Source organism: Saimiri boliviensis, chromosome 1 (assembly GCF_048565385.1).
Source record: "Saimiri boliviensis isolate mSaiBol1 chromosome 1, mSaiBol1.pri, whole genome shotgun sequence".
In the NCBI taxonomy this organism is placed as follows: Eukaryota; Metazoa; Chordata; class Mammalia; order Primates; family Cebidae; genus Saimiri; species Saimiri boliviensis.
The window spans coordinates 20,693,846-20,713,678 of NC_133449.1; the positions used below are offsets into that span (position 1 = coordinate 20,693,846).

Consider the following 19,833-nt stretch of genomic DNA (forward strand, 5'->3'; position numbering starts at 1 on the left):
AAGTGTAGCTATAGAATTTTTGAATAAGGCAGCATCAAATAGAAAATAATTCTTTGTTGTTGCTGGTGAGTATTTTGCAAATAATTTCTCAAAATTTAATATGGTTGGTTTTTTTATTACAAAAGTAAAATATTTTAATTATGAAATTCAGGCAGTAGAAACCTGAAGTCTTCTTTTTTGCTTTTCTACTCACATATCTGAGTGAGTTGCAATTAATTTGTATATTTTCCCCAATTTTTCTATGCTTGTACAAATATATATGTTCATAACATATATGCTGCATTATTTCATTCTCCTGCTGCTATAAGGACATACCTGAGACTGAATAATTTATAAAGGAAAGAGATTTAATTGACTCATAGTTCCACAGGTCTGGGGAGACCTCAAAAAACATACAATCATGGCAGAAGGGTAAGTACACATGTCCTTCTTCACATGGTGACAGGAAGGAAAAGAATGAGTGCCCAGCTAAGGGGAAAGCCCCTTATAAAACCATCAGATCTCGTGAGAACTAATTCACTATCACAAGAACAGGATGGGGAAACCACCGCTATGATTCAGTTATCTCCATCTGGTTCCTCCCATGACACATGGGGATTATGGGAACTACAACTGAAGATGAGGTTTAGGTGGGAACATAACCAAACCATATTATCTGCATACAGAGTTTAAGCAAGATTGGGATCATAATATTTTTGAGAGAATTTTAAGATAATATTTTAATTTCATCTTTCACTAGAAACTTTGTCACTAGGATCAGCAGTGAAAGAGAAGTTACATTGTAGTACATCTGGAAATACTGGTCCTTGTGAATAGCAGCTTTTTAAGATGTTTGAATAGGTAATAAAGACATGTGACAAGGAAATGTTTCATTAGCTGCACTATTGAGCAGTCATATTTATTGTGGATGAAAGGAAAAGTTATCAGGATTGTATGGTAGAAATAAAATGAATTAATTAAAAAAATTAAGGCAAAATATTCAAATTAATGAGACCTCATGGAAAAACAACAAATTAAGGAGAGTGTTAACGTTTTCATTACCTAAAGAGCATAATGAAATAAGGATACCAGTGTGGCTTGGCCAAATGAGATAGAAGAAAAAAAATCATCAAAATAAAATCATGCAACAAAGAGTGAGATCATAAGGGGAAGAATTTGCATTAAGTGAAAAAGAGTTAAACTGGGCTTATCTTCTTAGAAATTCTGTGGCTACAGTAGGTCTTTTATGTTTTTTGTTACCTTTGTGGTTGGTGTAAAAACTTTCAGAATCTAAAATTTTATCCTAGTTGAAAGCCAGTAAGTTAGCCTGTTACTGTTTCATAGATGTTAGCAAAAAGACACATGATTCCTGGGTCAGAGACAAACAACTTTATTTCTCATGGTACACCAGTCAGCATGAACATAAGCATGTTTCTTGTGTTACTCCTTGTCCCCAGGTTATTTAGAGGCAACATGAAGAGTCCAAGATAGATGCTATGCATACAGTGGATTTTTATTTCAGCCAGGAATGGCTAGGTAATTAGTGAGAGTCAGTGCAGAATAAAATGCAGTGCTCATTATTCAAAAGCCAGTGCCATTAAAGGCATTAGAGTATAACACTTTCCAGAACAGTGGAAATAATACACAAAACCAATTCAACAATTGTATTTTATGTCTTGATATCCATGTATTCTATTAAGTTCTCTAGCATTGCCTTACTGATGAGTAAGGAAGGACTAAAACAAAAAGAAACTGTGGTTTGCTGTTATCTTTCCCTTTCCTTCTATGCCATCATTTTGAATGTTAAGTGGCAGGCTAATACCAAGGAAGTACCATGATTAAAAAAGGATATGATTAGGTTCCTTGGTAGCTTCTATTTTTTAGAATGTCATTGCCTTTTTGTGTACTCTAAGCAAGTTCTGATACAATGAAAAGGGTGGGGTTATGGGGCTGTCAGAGCTTTTACTTACTCAGTCACATATGACGGGCTTACATTGTACTTGGTTTGAGTCTCATTGAAATCCTAGAATTCTGTGCTGGTGAGTATTGCAAATATTACATGTGAATGAGCCCCAAGGAATGGTGGACATGCATATTGTATATCTCTTCTCTGCTCATTTGTGTGCTCCAAGTCTCCTTGTACTTTACTTACAAAATATAAGTTCAATGATAAAATCATCAAGAAAGTAAGATGACATAAGAAGAGTATTAAGCCAAGTGCAAGGCTCTCTTCAAGGTGAGACCACACAGATTGCATGCCCTTGAGGCTGCAATCAGATTAGAGCTAAGAACACTGATCTTGGAGAATTCACCACCTGTATAACAAACAGTAAGCAAGCTCTTTGTTTTAAAAGAAGATAGTATCTGATTCTTAAAGATTATTTGTTGCAAATGTAACCCTGAAAGTTGGCCTGGGTAGAGAGCTGTCCGTATATCATATGCTTGGCATAACCAGTAAGAATGTGCAGAGATCCCAAGGCCCATTTCAGATTGCCTTTCTCAACAAAAATCATGTGGGCAAATGTTTTTCTATGTCAAAAGTGTTGAACTGAAATTTTTCTGCTTGGAAATTCTGTGGATACTGTAGAGCTTTTGTGTCTCCTGCTCATCTTGTTTGTGGCTGGTATAAGCAATAACCAAATTTTATGCATACATATTGACTTCTCTGTCCTATTTGTTTGCTGTTTGGATGGAAGCTTTAAGGAGTCTGGAGGTTAAGGTATCTTTCCTTGGTGAAAGGAAAGATTCCAGCAAATATATGAATCCCCTTACAGACAGTGTGAATGCATATAGGCAACTGCTTCTCATCTTATTTCACAGCTTGATTTGTAAACTGAATTCTGGGTTCTGAAGGGGAAGATGTGTATTGATGAATTGTTTATTGAATACATTTTTATTCTGCTTGAAAAAATTTTCCCAGGCACTGTGCTAAGGTCTGGCGATATAATGGCCATGTAGATAGATGTAGTTTCTGCCCACAAAAAGTTTACATTCTAGTGGGTGAGGCAGTTAAGTAATAGAGAAATAAATAAACAAAAGCATGTCGTCAGTTCTATGAAGGAAATTTAGAAGGTGCTACACTGGAAAATAATTGGATGGGAGGATTTGACTTTGGAGAGATGGCCAGGGTAGATCTCTGAAGAGATAGTACATTGAACATGTGAGATAAAAGTCAAGGGAAGGGCATTCCAGACAAAGAGAACTGCAGGTACGATGATCTTGATTAGGAAGGAACTTATTCTGTTCTAAGAATTGTTAAATAGCCAGTCTAGCTAAAACATGGTAAATGGAGGAGAGAGAAGAGAAAAGATTGAGGAAAGAGAGAGAGTCTCCACAGAAACCCTCCCTGAGAAAGGAGAATGCTCCTACACTGTGGGCAGGAATGTAAATTAGTACAGCCACTGTGGAAAACTATTATGCAACCATAAAAAAGAACGAAATCCTGTCATTTACAGCAACATGGATTGAATTGAAAATGATATGTTAAATGAAATAAGCCAGGCACAGAAAGACAAATATTGCATATTTTTACTTACATGTGGGAACTAGAAAAAATGTGGATTTCATGGAGCTAGAGTAGGTTGGTATTTACTAGAGTATGGGAAGTGTAAGAGGAAGGAGGGATAAAGAGAGGGTGATTAAGTAGCACACAAAGACAGAAGTAATAAGATCTGGTGTTTGATAGTACAGTAGAGTGACTAGTTTACAGTAATGTATTGCATATTTCAAAACAGCTAGACGAGAAGAATTAAAATGTCCCCAACATAAGGAAAAGATAAATGTTTGAGACAATGGAAAGACCAGTAATCCTGATTTGATAATTATACCTTATATGTATGTATCAAAAATATCACATATACCACAAAATATGTGTAACTATTATGCACTTAATAAAAAAATCTACTCTGAGTTATAACCCCCTCCAAAACAAACAAACAAACAACTTTTTATAGGTCTTATTATGGATTACCTTTTGTGGTGGCTTTATGGTATCCCTCTGTCTCTCCCCCGTCTTCTTTCCCTCCCTGTCTCTCCTAGGTCTCATTGGGTGTGAGACCTTAGGGGCAGCACTATCTTTGACTTTAAAATTCATCCCAGTGTAGTAGAGGATATAAAATCACTGAGGCTCTCACCACAGGTTATATGCTGCATCAGTAGTCTAAATAGAATCATTAACTCTGAACTGGAGGGGCTGGCATTCAGGAGGCTTATTGGAGGTTTTTATTCATTGGAAACATGCATCAGAACACTGCTATAAAGCTCTGGCATGTATGTCAGCCTAACTAAAAATTTTCTGTAGGTTTAAAGTGAGAAGAAGAGAGTTTATTGCAGATTGCAAAATGGATAGAGATATAGAAAAGCAGATGCCAAGAAAATATTTTCTTGGTCAAGATAGTCAAGTATTATAAATGGGAGCAGTAATATGACCATACTAGAAAGGGTATTATTTTGTATGATATAAAAGATCACATTTCTTTTAAGAAGGATAATCTAGATAATTTTTCTAATAATTTTATAATATGTTTCTGTCGTGTCCTCCTCTGATCCCATTTTCCATCTTATAAATACTCCTTTTCTTTGGGATCACTTATCCTGTCTTTTGTTGACCTAATTTTGTGGCTAATTGCCACATGAAACCTAAAATGCTACTGCTATCTGGGTCTGAAGTGCTGTCAGTTACACGTCATACTTTATGTGAAAATCTACAATGCAGACTAGCAATTATTTCAAGTAAAATCATTGGTTGTTCACTGCAATTTGGGGTATAGATAAAATCTAGGACAACCTCAGTGGCTAAAAGAGGCGAGGAAGAGATTTTGAGAACAAAAATGAACAACTTCCTCAATATTGCCTCAATATTGCTGGAGGTATTTACAGTCTTTTGTGTGTGTGAGAGACTCAGGTTCTTTGGATTAGTAGTTGGTGGAGGTCCCGTCTCCTGAAAACTCATCCCAGCTTAGGGGAACATGTTCATTTTTGATGTCCTTACACAGTAGGCTCTGATATAACTTTTTAAGGGAGGGACTGAGTATGAGAATGTTTTTCCTCATCCATGAACTTATGAATCTTATCCACCAGTAGTATAGAGTGAAAAAAAATCTGAAAACTTAAAAAATCCCTGGTGGAAGTACAGACTTATGATTTGAACTTTTTATATTTATCGAGACTTATATTATGGCCCAAAATGTGGTATATGTTCTGGGTGCACTTGAAAAATACATGTTTTCTGCTGTTGTGAGTTGGAGTGTTCCATAAATCTTAATCAGGTCAAGTTCGTTCATTGTTTTGTTCAAGTCTTCTATATCCTTCATGATTTTGTATCCACTTGGTCTATCACCTTTTGAAAGAGCATGTAGAAATCTCCAGTTGTAATTGTGATTGGGTCTACTTCTCTTTGCGGTGCTTTCAGTTTTTACATCATGTGTTTTGAAGCTGTGTTATTAGGTGCAGAAATATGTAGGATTATTATCTCCTTTTGATAAGTTGATCCCTTTATAATTATGAATTTATTTTCTAATGGCTAATAGTCTTTTCTTGGAATAATACTTTGATTTAATATAGCCATTCTAGCTTTCTTTTGGTTAGTCTTATCATGGTGTATAGTTTTTTAGTCTTTTTCTCTTAATCTATCTGTTTCTTTATGTTTAAAATGCATTTTTGCAGGCAGCATGTAGTTGGGTCTTACTGTGGTGTCCAATCTGACAGTCTCTGGATTTTAAACTGTGTTATCAGACCATTTGTATTTACATTTAATGTGGTTGTTGACCTATTTAAATCTATTTTACACCTATCATCTTGTTATTTTCTGTCTGTTTATTCTAATCTTCATTCCTCATTTTCTCTTTTTCTGCCTTCTTTTTGGATTAATTGATTGTATTCTATCTGACCTAGGACCCCACCCATGCTTTTGTAAACTAAAAAGTATTTTTTTCACTGAGAAATCATTTGTTAATATGACCAATGTCCAGTGCTCTTGCAACTGCTTTTGCTGGCTTATTAGGTATAGCTCTTCACTTTGTTAATTTAATGGTTACTGTAAGGCTTATAGTTACATGTTTAACTTTTACTTTGAAGTGACATTATGCCACCTCACATATGGTATATTTTGCAGTTGTATGCTTCTGTTTCTTTAACACATTTGTTTTCAGATGTTTTACTTTTAAATATGTTTTAAACTCAATCTTGTATATTTATCCATGTGGTTACCTTTTCCAGTGTTCTTTCTTCCTTTGTTTAAACCCATATTTCCACCATTTATCCTTTTCTGCCTGAAGAAAGTGCCTACTTTTTCTGCCTTCTTCATTTAACATTTCTTGTGGTGTGGGTTTACTGGTGATAATTTTTCAGCTTTTGCATGCTTGAAAAATTCCTTATTTCACCTTCATGTTTAAAGTATCCTTTGGCTGGATATAGAAAAATAGATGGGCAGATTTTTTTTCTTCCAGTATGTAAACATTTCGCTCCACTCTCTATTGACTACAATGTTTCTGACAAGAAATCTGCTGTCACTGTGATCTTTGCTCCTCTCTGCTTCCCTCCCTCCAGCTGCTTTTATGATTTCCTTTTATCACTGCTTTTGGGCAATTTGATAATAGCATATCTTAGTGTACTTTTCTTCATATTTTGTATGTGTTTATGATTAGTTGGAATTGTTGGATCTGTGGGTTTATAGTTTTCACTAAATTTGGAAACTTTCCATTATTTCTTCCATACATTTTTTTTCTGTTCCTGTCACCACTCACTGACTTTGATATTGAAGTAGGCAGTGGTTTGTGTGGAAATCTAACATTACTGTGGCGCATACTTTTGTAAATTAAAAAGTATTTTTTTTCCACTGAGAAATCATTTGTTAATATTACCAATTTCCAATGCTCTTGCAACTGCCTTTCTCATTCTGAGATTTCTTGTGCATTTTGGGAAGCAAATCAAGGGTAGAGGAATTCAGCCCTGCCATCTGACTTATGTTTTAACTCTTTGGTCTTTACTTAGAAGAAAAATTGTATAATTTTTCCTGTGCTTTGATGTTATTTCATTTAAACCTAGAACTATGCAGTTGTTACTTTTAAATCTTAATGATCTGTCTGATGTGGAGGTAAATTTAGAAGGCTAGAGTAGGGAAAGTTGGAGTAGATTTGCTATCCACTGGATTCTTATACCATAAAATATGGTTTGCTCTCCTCAAATTTAAAATGCCTGATTTAATTCTCATAAATATCTATGCCTTCCATGTTGCGTGGTAAAATTAAACTTAACTCTAGTAAACATCATTCTATATGCTGCGATATGAATAAGAGATCAATTATTTAGGAGTGGGAGTCACTAATATGTATATGGCAATTCCTCATTAACACTGACAATGTCAGAGCTGTTTTCACATTAGATTAAAATAGTAATTTAGCTGCTTAGTAAAAGATTGAATGCAGAGTGTTATATAATCTGTTCACTAGGAATTAGTAAACGTTGCCAAGTATAAATGATTCATTTCCTTAATAACACAGGAAGTTCCAGGCTGTAAATTTCCATTGAGGAGGTTTGGTCAGGAGTGGAGTCAGCACTGGTGCAGAGGCAGCACAGCTATGTGGGAAGAACAGAGGCTGGTCTCAGGACTAGATTTGGATTCTAGCTGTTACTTAGTGCTTTGTGACTTTGAGCAAATTCACGTCTCTTAAAGTTCAGCTATTCTTCTATAAAATACCCCAACTGCTGTTGTAGAATTATTTATTATAAATAAATAGCAACGTCTTATCTGCCTGTATTGTTCCTAGGGGCTGCCCTGGACTATGTTTGAGTATTACTTTTGTGTCTAAGATGGCATTTTTCCCCCTCAGAAAAACAGTACTCTTTAGGGAAAGACTGGAAAAGAAATAGTGGGTACTGTCTTTGTTTCAGGATTTTTCAGGGAAAAATGAGGCAGCTTTATATTGTGGTCATTTAAAAAAAAAAAACTCTGTTACTTGTTCAATGCTGAAAATATCCAAAGAAAAAACCTGGAAACAACATGCCTAATCAATAGCTATGTACAAATATAGTATGAAAATTGAGAACAACTTGTTTTGTTGTTAAATGTGTCTTAAACTAGAGAACTCAGGGTTTTGTTACATGGTATTATAATTAGAAATAGGCTTAATTTTCTTTTTGGATCCAATGGCTACATCTTTTATTTAACAGTTGGAAAGCCACTGTATCCAGGTAAGGTAATGTGTGCTCAGGAATTAAATGAAGATCGTGGAGATACTCTGAAACAAAGATATAGAGGAACCAGCTTCAAATAATCTTTTTTAGCAGAACAACAGCAAAATCTGACAACTATTAAAAAAAAAAAAGAAAGAAAGAAAGAATTGAGGTGGCTGTAGCCTGTGGTAGGGAGAGCAAACAGGATAAATGAGAAAAACATAGTAGTTTGGGTTTTTGTGAAGGTGATGATAAATAAGGAATATTAATCTCTATTTTCAGAGAAGCCCCTTCATCTCGTTTGTTCATGGATACATTGTTGTTCCCAAAGACTGTCTATTGTTACTTTGTTATTACAATCATGTAGTCTATACAGTGGTAACACTACTGTGCACACTATTTTTAATATATAATAGGCTTTTAATTTGTTCTTTCTATAAATATTCATTGGATACCTATTATGAGTTAGGGACTGAGGGTACAATGGTAAATAGGCAGACAAAAATCCCTGTCCTGATGGAGCTTAGATTATAGTAGAAGAAAGCAGACAAACAAATTAAGAAAAGATTTAGTATGCTGGAAGATAATAAATGGTATGGGGGAGAATAAAGCAGAAAGAAGGGATAATTTGTGTGTGTGTGTGTGTGTGTGTGTGTGTGTGTGTGTGTGTGTGTGTGTGTTTGGAGGATGGCTCATTCAGGAGGTCATATTAGAGCAAACACCTGAAGAAGGTCTGTGAATTAGTTATAGTGAGTGTCTGGAAAAGGAGGAGGCTTCCATATAGAGAGACCAGCAAGTGTAAAGGCTTTGCATGGGCTTTTGAGTGATCTCTTGTGTTTGAATAATAGCAAGGAGGCAGTGCTCATGGAGCAGAGTGAGTGAGGGGAGAGGAGGAGATGCCAGAGATCGCAGGGGGTCAGATCATAAAGACTTTCTAAGTCCCTTCTAAGTTTGTTATTTGGAGCAAAATGGGAAGCCAATGCAGAGCTTTGAGAGAGGATTGATATGATTTGACCTATTTTTAAAGGTTTGGTGTAGCTTCTGTATTGAGAGTAAAATATAACGGGGCTAGAGAAGGAAACATAAAGACCAATAATCCATTAAACAGAGCTAAGCTAGTGGGTTGCTCACTTGCTTCCTTATAAATGTTGTGCCAGGGAGATTAGTGGCGAATACCCATTACACGTCTGTAAGATTGGAAGGGTTGGCTTCCTCGAGGGGAACGTGAGTTTCTTTTGGCAGATAAGGAAATACTCTTCGGTGATACAGAGGTGTCCTTTCTCTTATTAGTGGTGACTCGGTGACAGGAAAGCAAAGTTGCTGACTGTGGCCCACCTGGATGTTTCAGATCTATTTCTGGAAAACAGATATTAGGAGGTATGTAAGGAGACTCTCTCTTTTATTTCAACTTTAAAGTTCCCTAATTGGATTGAGTGCAAGTTCTGTGTCATGGTTCTGTTTTGCTGGGAGAAGTTAATAAAGAAGGAAGCTGTGGATTCTTAGGTGTAGGACAAATGGAGTGTAGCAATTAGGCCGTATTGTCCCTCACTGGACAAAAGCCTTAAGCAGCTCAGGCAAACACGAAACAAAAACCTGTCACATGTACACAGATGTAGCTGCCTGGTGAAATCTTAAGAAATGTGTTCACATTTATTCTCCAGCAATAATATTCTTTTCACAAAGCATTCCACACTGTGATAGCTGTATCATTAGTCTGATAATCTCAAGTTAATTCTCTATTGCTTTTTATATGGTTTGCTCAGTATATTGGTTTAGAGAAAGGCTGAACAGCTTAAAGAGATTGGGCTAAGAAATTGCAGGTTAGGTGGGAAAGGAGAATAGACTATTTTTAGAAAAACGTGTAGTTAAATCTGAATGGAGCTATTGTCTTTGGATAAATGGATTTCTACATCTGTTCAGTAGGTGGTAATTTACACGTGTTCCACCCTGTGCTAGGTACATGGGACTTCAACACAGTGTCTGCCCCAGAGATGCTTATATCTCTGAGGAGAGATGATTATATTGACACATGACACCATATGAACAATCTTCTGCCAACCTATGGATGGTATGGGTGGAAGGATTCTTAATGAGTCTTTCCCCTAACAATTAGCCATATTCCTTTACAGTGGAGACTAGTTATAAAGAAACAGTAAACACAGCAATTCAGTATTCAGTATTAGTCGTTCCTTTATGGCTAATATCAGATGATCCCTTCAGAGCATCTTATCTTATAATATTCTGCATATGTAGTTTTGTTTACTACTTCTTAATCAAGTTGTTAACAAATATCAGGGTACTACCTATCTGTCTTAAAATGCTGTAGCTTCTTTTAATCAGTCTGCACTATTGAACATTGGTTAGTATATGATTTAGCATGGACCTGGTGGTTTTGTTAAGCACAACATTTCAGTGGCTTAAAGAATATAATGAAAGTCTATTTCCTGCTCATGCAAAGGTCTGGTGCAAATGTTCATGGTTTCCAAGCGGCTTCCTAACACATAGTGATTCAGGGACTTAGGATCTTCCCCCTGAGGTCTTGGAGTCTTCTGTGTTCAGTCAGCAGACAGAGAAAAAGAGGGTAGAGGATAGATAGTTCCCACCTAGGCAGCCACATCGTCTTCTGTGGAAAGAAAGCATTTATTTTTGGTGAACAGGTAGCTGATCGTTCTATTTATGATTTCTAATTTTTGTAAGTTGCCAATGGCAGTACTTTTAAATAGCTTTACAAAAATGGATTTTTTTTTCTATTTTAATGTATTTGAGATATATTTTTAAAAGTAAGTTTACTAGACAGGGGTTATTTATAAAATTATATTGAATTATGTTTTATTTAATAAATTGGTTAAAATAATAATTTATATACCTGTAAAGTTATTGGATATGATCCATCTCACTTCATTATTGTTCAGGCTCAGCTGAAGAATGTCTTTTCTAGCCTATATCCAGGATAATGAATACCCCAAGAATAACAGACATATTTACATTGTCACATTTAACTGAAGGAAACTCTATTGATACTATGCTTTATTCAACCCAAAACATTAGTTAACTAATTTAACAAAACAGATACACATACTAATAGCCTAAAATTATTTTATCAGTGTATGTGATTTGAAAATAAAATTAGAACATATGTCTAATAGTCTTTATATTCCTTTTGTTTATAGACAGAAAAAGAGATTTGATTTCAGGCTTCTTTTTTTTTGAGACGGAGTTTCGCTCTTGTTGCCCCAGGCTGGAGTGCAATGGCGCGATCTCGGCTCACCGCAACCTCCGCCTCCTGGGTTCAGGCAATTCTCCTGCCTCAGCCTCCTGTGTAGCTGGGATTACAGGCACGCACCACCATGCCCAGCTACTTTTTTGTATTTTTAGTAGAGACGGGGTTTCACCATGTTGACCAGGATGGTCTCGATCTCTTGACCTCGTGATCCACCCGCCTCGGCCTCCCAAAGTGCTGGGATTACAGGCTTGAGCCACCGCGCCCGGACGATTTCAGGCTTCTTAATTTAGACTGAATCTGCTCCTAAGCAGGAAAACAGTCTTCATACACACACATTAAAAGTTACTGTTTGGAAAAGGTAATCCTTTTCATAACTTGAGATGAAACTAGATTTGTGAATGAAGTTGAGCAGATCATCAATATGAGCGATTTTCATTTTGTTTTGTTTTGGTATTTCTGGCATAATTAAAACAAGACTAAAGACTGATACTGGGATCTATTTTGTGTTAACTAAGATAATAAAACAAAAAAGACATGTTGCTTTATAGTAAAAATTAAGAAGTTTGTATAAAAAATGATACTATTGGAAAAATTTCTACCAGAATTATTTTGGGGGAAAAACACCCTAGACATCCCAGATATTTGTAGAACCCATTCCAGTTTATAAAGCTCTCTCTAATTCCACAAGCTATTATACGATTAAATAACTACAGGTGGAAAGCAGATGGAAAAATGTCCTCATTTGTTAGTTATAAAATGTTTTCATTGAATTAGCAACGCCCTCCCACCCAATTTGGTAGGGCCCAGAGAATTCAGAGACATTATTGAATTACTGGAGGGTGTTGTAGAGTAATCCTGACTGAAGATGTTGCCACCACGTAGCTGAGTGCCTGACATGCACTGTGCTATCTGTGAACAATGGATCTCATCTCCGCAGTATTTTCAGGGCCCCTGAGGGGTGCAATCAACAATTCCTCATGGCTGCGTCCTTCATGACTTGATGTGGCGCCTGTTGAAGATGAGCCTTGACAAACTTCCCTCACTCTGTTCCGTTTGCTGCCCATCTGCCACGACTTCTGGGTCTGGGACTGCACTCCACTTAGGTCTCTATCTCTGGCATCCTTACACTTATTATTCATTTTTCCAACCATTAATATTTCTTTTTAAATAAAATATATTATTTTACTGCTTCTTGAATAGTGTAGTATTCTTCTATGAAGTTATGGCATCTTTTATAAACAGTATGTGGTTCTGTTTTACTTTGTACACTTATTCTTGATTAAAAAGAGATTTCTTTTTCCAGATCTAACATTTGCTAATATTCAGGTTGAATCATTTTTCCTAGTTCTCACTACTTATGTTCTCTTTAAAACTCATCTTTAAAGTAGTTTCCTTTTCAAAATTGAAAACTATTAATACATTTGCTAGTAAGTAACTAAAGTAGAACAAGAAGATCTATCTGCTTGGTGTCCATGTCCACCGTTTACTAGCTGTATAAATCTGAGCAAATTACTTAACTTTCTTACCAATCTGTGAAATGGGGATGAAAATATTCATTTCATAGTGGGTTGTGAAGATTAGTGTTGAAGTCATATAAGAAAGTGTTTATAAATTGTAAATTGCTATATGTAGATGCTAATTATTATTGTCACTAATGGAAAATATATTAGCACCTTTTTCTACCACATTTAGGAATGGAGAATGGGGAGATAGTTTCAACTACTAATGTCTATTTCTTTGTTTATTTATTTAAACTCAAGTCAGAATTTTTTTTGAGAACTGTGGAAAACTTTAATACATATGAGGGAGAAACCTTTGAACTTCGTGGTGAAAAAGTGAGAGAAGACAGTGGCAGAGAAATAAATGGAGAACATCCCTTATTAAAAAATTGGTTTCGCAAGCCACAATGACTTACAGATCTTTGTGTGTCTTTCCAGAACTATTCCATTCACAGATAACTATGTGTGAATCACTTTTAAAAGAGGCAGACACAAATGCAGGCATACCATATGCCATTCTGCACTTTATGGGCTTGATGGTATATATTAGAAATCACTTTCCATTCACAGGAATTCACTTTATTCCTTTTTAAAATTATTTTTAAAATAAATTCGATTGTGTATATTTAAGGTATACAACATGATGTATGGGTTACATATAGGTAATGATAACTATAGGGAAGCAAATTAACATATCTATCACCTCACATAATTACTCATTTTTTTGTGGTAAGAGCAGCTAAAATCTAATCAATTTGCAAAAATGCCAAATACAATTTTATTAATTATAGTTCTTATGTTGTATGTTAGATCTCTAGATTTGTTCATCTTACATATCTGCTGCTTCGTATCTTCTGACCTGTATCTCTCCATTTCCCTCTCCAACCCTCTACCCCGGTAACCACTGTTTTATTCTCTATTTTTGTATATTTAACTTTTTAAGGATATATTCCACTTATGAGTTAAATCATGCAGTATTTTTCTTTTAATATTTTCATGACATTCTTTTACATGGATATAAACATTATTTATAAAAACCAGCCCACTCGATATATTATTAAACATTTTTGTATTATTAGCATGACTGCAATGAGTACTATATACCTTAGCTTGTATCTACCAATATAGTAATACAATAAATACCAGAAATGGTGAATTAAAGGGCCTGGGTGTTTTACATTAAGACATGTATTGCCAAATTGCCATTATTTACTTTCATTTTATAGAAATTAGAACTTCATTACATATATTGCAATTTTTCATTTTTCTATTTGTCTTTTTATTTTGTTTATATATTTCAATTAGAATTTAAAAATATTTGCTATCGTTACATTTATTGATTTATTTTCTTTTATGATTCCCAGGGTTTTGGTTAACCTACTCCAAAATGTTTTCTTTGTATCATTTTACAATATCATTTTCTAAATCTTTAAATTTTTATTTACTGTTTTTCATAATGCACTATGGTTATGTAAGATATCACTATTGGGGGAAATTGAGTGGTGGGTATAGAGGACCTCTCTGTATGATTTTGGTAATTTCTTTTGAGTCTATAATTGTTTCACTAAAAAGTAATAAGGTAAAGTGAAAGGTGAAAAGCATTCTAGTCTAGAAGTGCCACAGGAAAATTCAGCAACCATTGCTTTCTGTAAGTGCTCCAAGAAGATAACTCTTTTAAGTGCCAGTGGGATCTGCTGGGTTTTCCAATAGTGTGTTCTGTGGTAGTGTGATAACAACAGAAAACAGCAGCCACCATGCACTTGGGTAGCACTACTACGAATTTTCTCATTCATATAATATTTTACAGCTTCTACGCATCTTTATATAAATGTCATGTAATTCTCTAAACAGCCTTGTGGAGGTCAGTGTTAGTCACTGTGCTGTGTGTATGTCTAAACAAACTCACGGAAGCTAAGTGACTTATGTATGGTAACAAGATTTGCAAGTGACAGACTTGAGGCCCTCCTCCAGGTGGGGCTCCTTCTGAATTATCACAGTGGCCTTTGGCATTTGGTGACTCTATTTTAGGGCAGGAAGGGACTCTGCTCTCTGCAGTGCACAGCTGGTTGACCTGACAGCAGCTGCGAAGACTGCTGAGAGGAGTGAAGGGTGTAGGGGAAGGACTGAAGAGATGGAGGAGGACATGGCCAAGAGGTAGAGTTGCTGTGACCAGTGTTAACATTACTGAACTGCAGTCAATCATTTGAATGCTTACTATGTCCAAGATTTATGCTTAGCATGTAGTATGTGCTTAATAAACTGTTTTTTAAATCTTCATCTTATAAGAAGATGAGGAAACCAAAGCTTAGAAATAGTAAGCAATATACCCAAAGCACATGGTTAGAAGGTGGCTAAACTCAGATCAGAACTCTGGACCTTCTGATTCTTATAGGTTCAGAGAGAAAGGAATGAGTAAAATAGGATTATAGGTTTATAAATCCTCTTGCTTCGTTTCAGGAAACTTGACCACACTATTTTATTAATTTGCATGTGACAAATGAGATTCAAAGAACCTTTTCCTTGTAGTTATAATTTTCTCCCCCAGAAGACACAATGGTGCTATTGCTGGTATCTTTTCTCTTTTTTTCTTTGCCTTTTTGCCCTCACTCCAGCAAGGAAGCAGGCTTTACACACCGTGAGTGCTGCTCTTGATTGCCTTTGGCCATCCATAGAGCTGTGACAGTGCTGGATGTATTTTACAAGGACTTGTTTTCTTAATTTCAGCCTCCTATCCTTTTTATAGATGATGACTGTATTTTAACGGAATCTGAGAGAGTAGACTGGAGAAATGCCAAGTCTGCAATTAGGCACAGTAATTTATTGACCTCTCCTGTGCAAGAATTGTAAGGTCCTGGAGGATAGGGACCTCTTGTAAAATAATGTATTCGGATTCAACAGACATTTACTAGTAAGCATTACAATGTGGTAAACCCATTGCTAAGCTCTTTATATCTGTAATCTTTCTAACAATCCTGCAGTGGAGGTATTATTTTCATTTTGCAGATCAGGAAATTCTGAGTTTATTTGACTGTCCTAAGATCACATCTCTTGTCACTGACAGGGATAGGATTTTGGCTCAGATCTTTCTGATCCCAAGTGCAGCTCCCTTCACAGAACTGGTGGGTGAATCATTGGATATGCAAAGATACTAATTTTAGGTGCTTTAATTTTTTTTATCTGAGAGTTTTCCTTTGCTGAATCCTGATTACCTAAAATGCACAACAACTGATGAACATTTTTTTCAAGTTCCTTTTTAGCTACATAGGATGTTGTCCATTGGTGTCTGGGCATTTGTTCCTCCTTTTAAAATATCTGCTTGGTATTGCCATGGTCCCTAGGACACCCATGCTCACTGCTCTCCCCTTGTTTCCTCCTGCATCTCTAGCCAGTAATTTCCTGTTTTATTTGCAAGCTCGTTTACCTCATGAGGTCTTTTCAGTGCTGAGGCTTCTCGGGGTTTTGTTTTGGACCTTCTCTTCTTCTCTACACACTCCCCTTCACCACCACACTCCCTCAGCAATCTTATTTATTTCAATTACATCTGTAAGTGACAACGTCCACATCTACTCATCTAGACTCTACGTTACTTTTGGGCTCCAGATCCATGTATTCGACGATTTATTCAGAATCTCATTGGGATTGTGCTATAGATGTTTCAAATAGCACATCCTTCCTTACTTCTATGCTTCCATCATTCTTGAATCCTTCTTACATTCAACCAATCACCAAGTCCTATTGATTCTCTGCTAAATATTTAGCAAAACCGTTTACGTTCTAACTTTACTGCCAACTCTCGATCAGGCTGCTACCATCTCTGTTCTAATTTTTCATGGCTCCAGACTGTCTATTCTTTGAATTCATCTCTATACTACTGACAGAATGTCTTTTTTTTTTCCCAAAAACCTAACTATGTTCATTCTCTGTTTAAATATTTTGCAATAACTTTACATCCCTCTCAAGGTGAAGTCAACTTCTCAATATAACCTACAAGGCCCTCAGTGTCTGAGCCCTGTCTCACTTTGTTATCTTCATCCCTTTCCTTTTTTCTCTTAACCAGCTACTAAGGTTTTCTGACCTCTTGGTATTCCGGGATAGGGTCCCTTCTCTGGGTCTTGCTTTCATTTCTAATAGCATTTATCATATGGAGTTATAACTTTTTACACGACTGCATTCCCCCACCGGAGTGTAAGCTGCTAAAGGTCAGAGATCGTATCCTTCTCACACCTGTCCCCAACCAAACACAGTGACTGGCACATTGCACATACTCAATAAACATGTATTGGAGTTCCTTTTTATAGCCCTTAGCCCAATATTCTGTAAAATCAGGCATACTGTCATTTATTTTTCTTTGGAAACTGTAATGAAAATATCAGAATATTCAGTCATGTAGAAAACAAGAAAAACTCTATTTAACAGCGTTTGTCTCCTGTTTATTACATTCCCTTAGTGAAATACAGGTGACGCGGTGAAAATTATTATTATATCATATGAAGTGCGGCATCTAGCTCACCTTTACTGCACTTCAATCTTGAAATTTCTTGCAGATCAGTCTGAATTTTATATTAAAGAAAATTCAGAAGATCAAGAACAAGTGACTTATTTAAACTGCAGAAACTGATTTCAAAGAAATGATATTAGAAATTTAGCAAGAAGTAAAGCATCAAATTACTTGTCAATTTACCTTAACTGATTAAAATATGCCCAGGGCATGACTTCTCAATATACGGGTCAAATATTGTAGGGAGAGTTTTCTGTGTTCATAAGAAATATGACTAGATATTAAAATTATCTTTTTCACATAAAAAGAAAATGTGCACTGCCACTGTGGCACAGGAGATGAGAGTCATCATCCAGGTACAAGTGGTGTTAGCATCTGTTTATGGAGAGAGGGAGGACGTAGTGCAAAGGTTAATGATGTTTGTTGTGCCCAGGAAGAAACCTCATAACTGGATGGTGCCTTGGTTTTTCTTTATCTATCTCAGCTTTATTGCAAGCGTAAATGACAGGACAATTGGAAAGAAAGGCATGGAGCATTAATTAATCTAGAATGCAGATTAAGAAAACTCAGGAAAATATAGTTCAGTTTCGAGCATAGCTGGAATTGGGGGTTAGGTGTGAGATCTGCTTCAGCATTATTATGGTGCTTTTAAAGTAAACATCAGCAGATCTGAATTATTTCCACCTAATTGCAAAGAACCTCTTTTGGGGTTAACATGATTGAGTAAAAAGAGGTCGAAATGTGATGTGTTATGCAACAGTTCAATCCTAGAGCTGTTGAATGAAGTAGTGTGAGGAATGAATGAAGGGGTTGGGGAATTGGGCCACTGACAATGGAAGCCCCTGAGCAACTACCTGTATGGTGACTCAGACCCTGTCTTGGGACCCTGTCTTGAGGTACATGTAAAGGATAGGGTAGGGTAAGTTGAAGGATGAAGAATAGAACAGGAAATGAGGTAGAGTAGGAGAAGGAATTTTGGTCACAGAAGATTCAAATAGCCTAAGGTTCCTCTTTCTCTTCCTGTTTTCTTTTTTTTTTTTTTCCGGGCCAGTGACTTGTGGAGTCACATGCAAGAGCACAGAACCTTTGCCATCTCTGAGACACTTGCAACCAGAAACAGTTGTATCTCCAGCCTGCTCCCTGCACTTATCTAAACTTTGAAAGCTCTGTGTAGTATATGTCAGTATCATGATGGCAATTTGACAGATGAAGAGAAGGGCTCAGGAAGGCTAATGTGACTTGCCCAAGGTCACTTAGTGATTTGTGTCAGAACAGGGACTGCCGCCACCATCTCCTGCCCCTGCTGCTTTGTGAAGCCACATGCTGGTGGACTATGTCACCATTATGTACTATGTACTAGTCCAGGATCCCAGCCAGGGTTTTTGACAGCTTTTGGTCAGGTAGAAAACTGAGAGGAAGATCGAAACAATTTGCTTGCCTTTCTCTTCTATTATTTTTGGGAGATATTTTGTTGTGCTTCCCAAGGAGGCTATTTTCCATTGTAAATGATGCTGCTTACAATAAGAGTAAAAGCTTCATTAAGCTTAAAAAAAGGAGGAAAAGGAAACAAAATAGCTCACATATCAGTATTTCATGGAAGCAGTTGTGAGGAATACATTAAAGTTAATGAGTATTAGACTACTTAAATTATTTACAAGACTTCAAAAAATTTAATATGTTGTCTGGAAATAGAAGTTGGTTCTCTGCCACATTCTGGTCAATTTCCTAGACTGTAGAATGGTTGGCTGTTTTCTCTGGGACCTCTACACTCAGGCCTAAAGGGAGGTCCCTAAATGATTTTAGCTGAGGTAAAACGAATGTGCTTCAGTACAATCCCATGTAATTGTGTAGAGGGTCCAGCCTTGTCCTTTCTCATAGAAATCATCAGCTCTGGACTATTCTAAACTTATTCTGAATATTGCAGGGCTCATACCTCCTGTAGGCAAAGCTGAAGTCAAAGGAATGATTATTTAATTGCAGAGTTTTAGACAATGCTGTACCTAGATCTATAATCCAACCTAGGTATGAAGGCTCAGATAGTTGCCATTCCTCTTCTGTATAATTTGCTTCAGAAATAATTGTCACACCTGTCACTCTTGTCTGGGTCAGAGAGTTGCAGCCAAGATCACATTTTAAAGTCCTCCTTGGTGGGAGTAGCACTGAATCTATAAATTACTTTGGGCAGTATGACCATTTTCATGATATTGATTCTTTCTATCCATAAGCATAGAATGTTTTTGCATTTGTTTGTGTCCTCTCTTATTTCCTTGAGCAGTGGTTTGTAGTTCTCCTTGAGGTGGTCCTTCACATTTCTTGTAAGTATTCCTCTTTTTTGCAGCAATTGTGAATGGGAGCTCACTCATAATTTGGCTCTCTGTTTGTCTGTTATTGGTATATAGGAATGCTTGTAATTTTTGTACATTGATTTTGTATCCTGAGATTTTGCTGAAATTGCATATCAT

The 19,833-nt window shown here is 36.3% G+C and overlaps 1 long non-coding RNA gene across 1 annotated transcript in view; it reads left to right on the forward strand.

Moving 5' to 3' along the window:
* Positions 1-19,833, forward strand: part of LOC141583701 (uncharacterized) — a 312,231-nt gene that overhangs the window by 130,692 nt on the left and 161,706 nt on the right. The window lies entirely within an intron of this gene.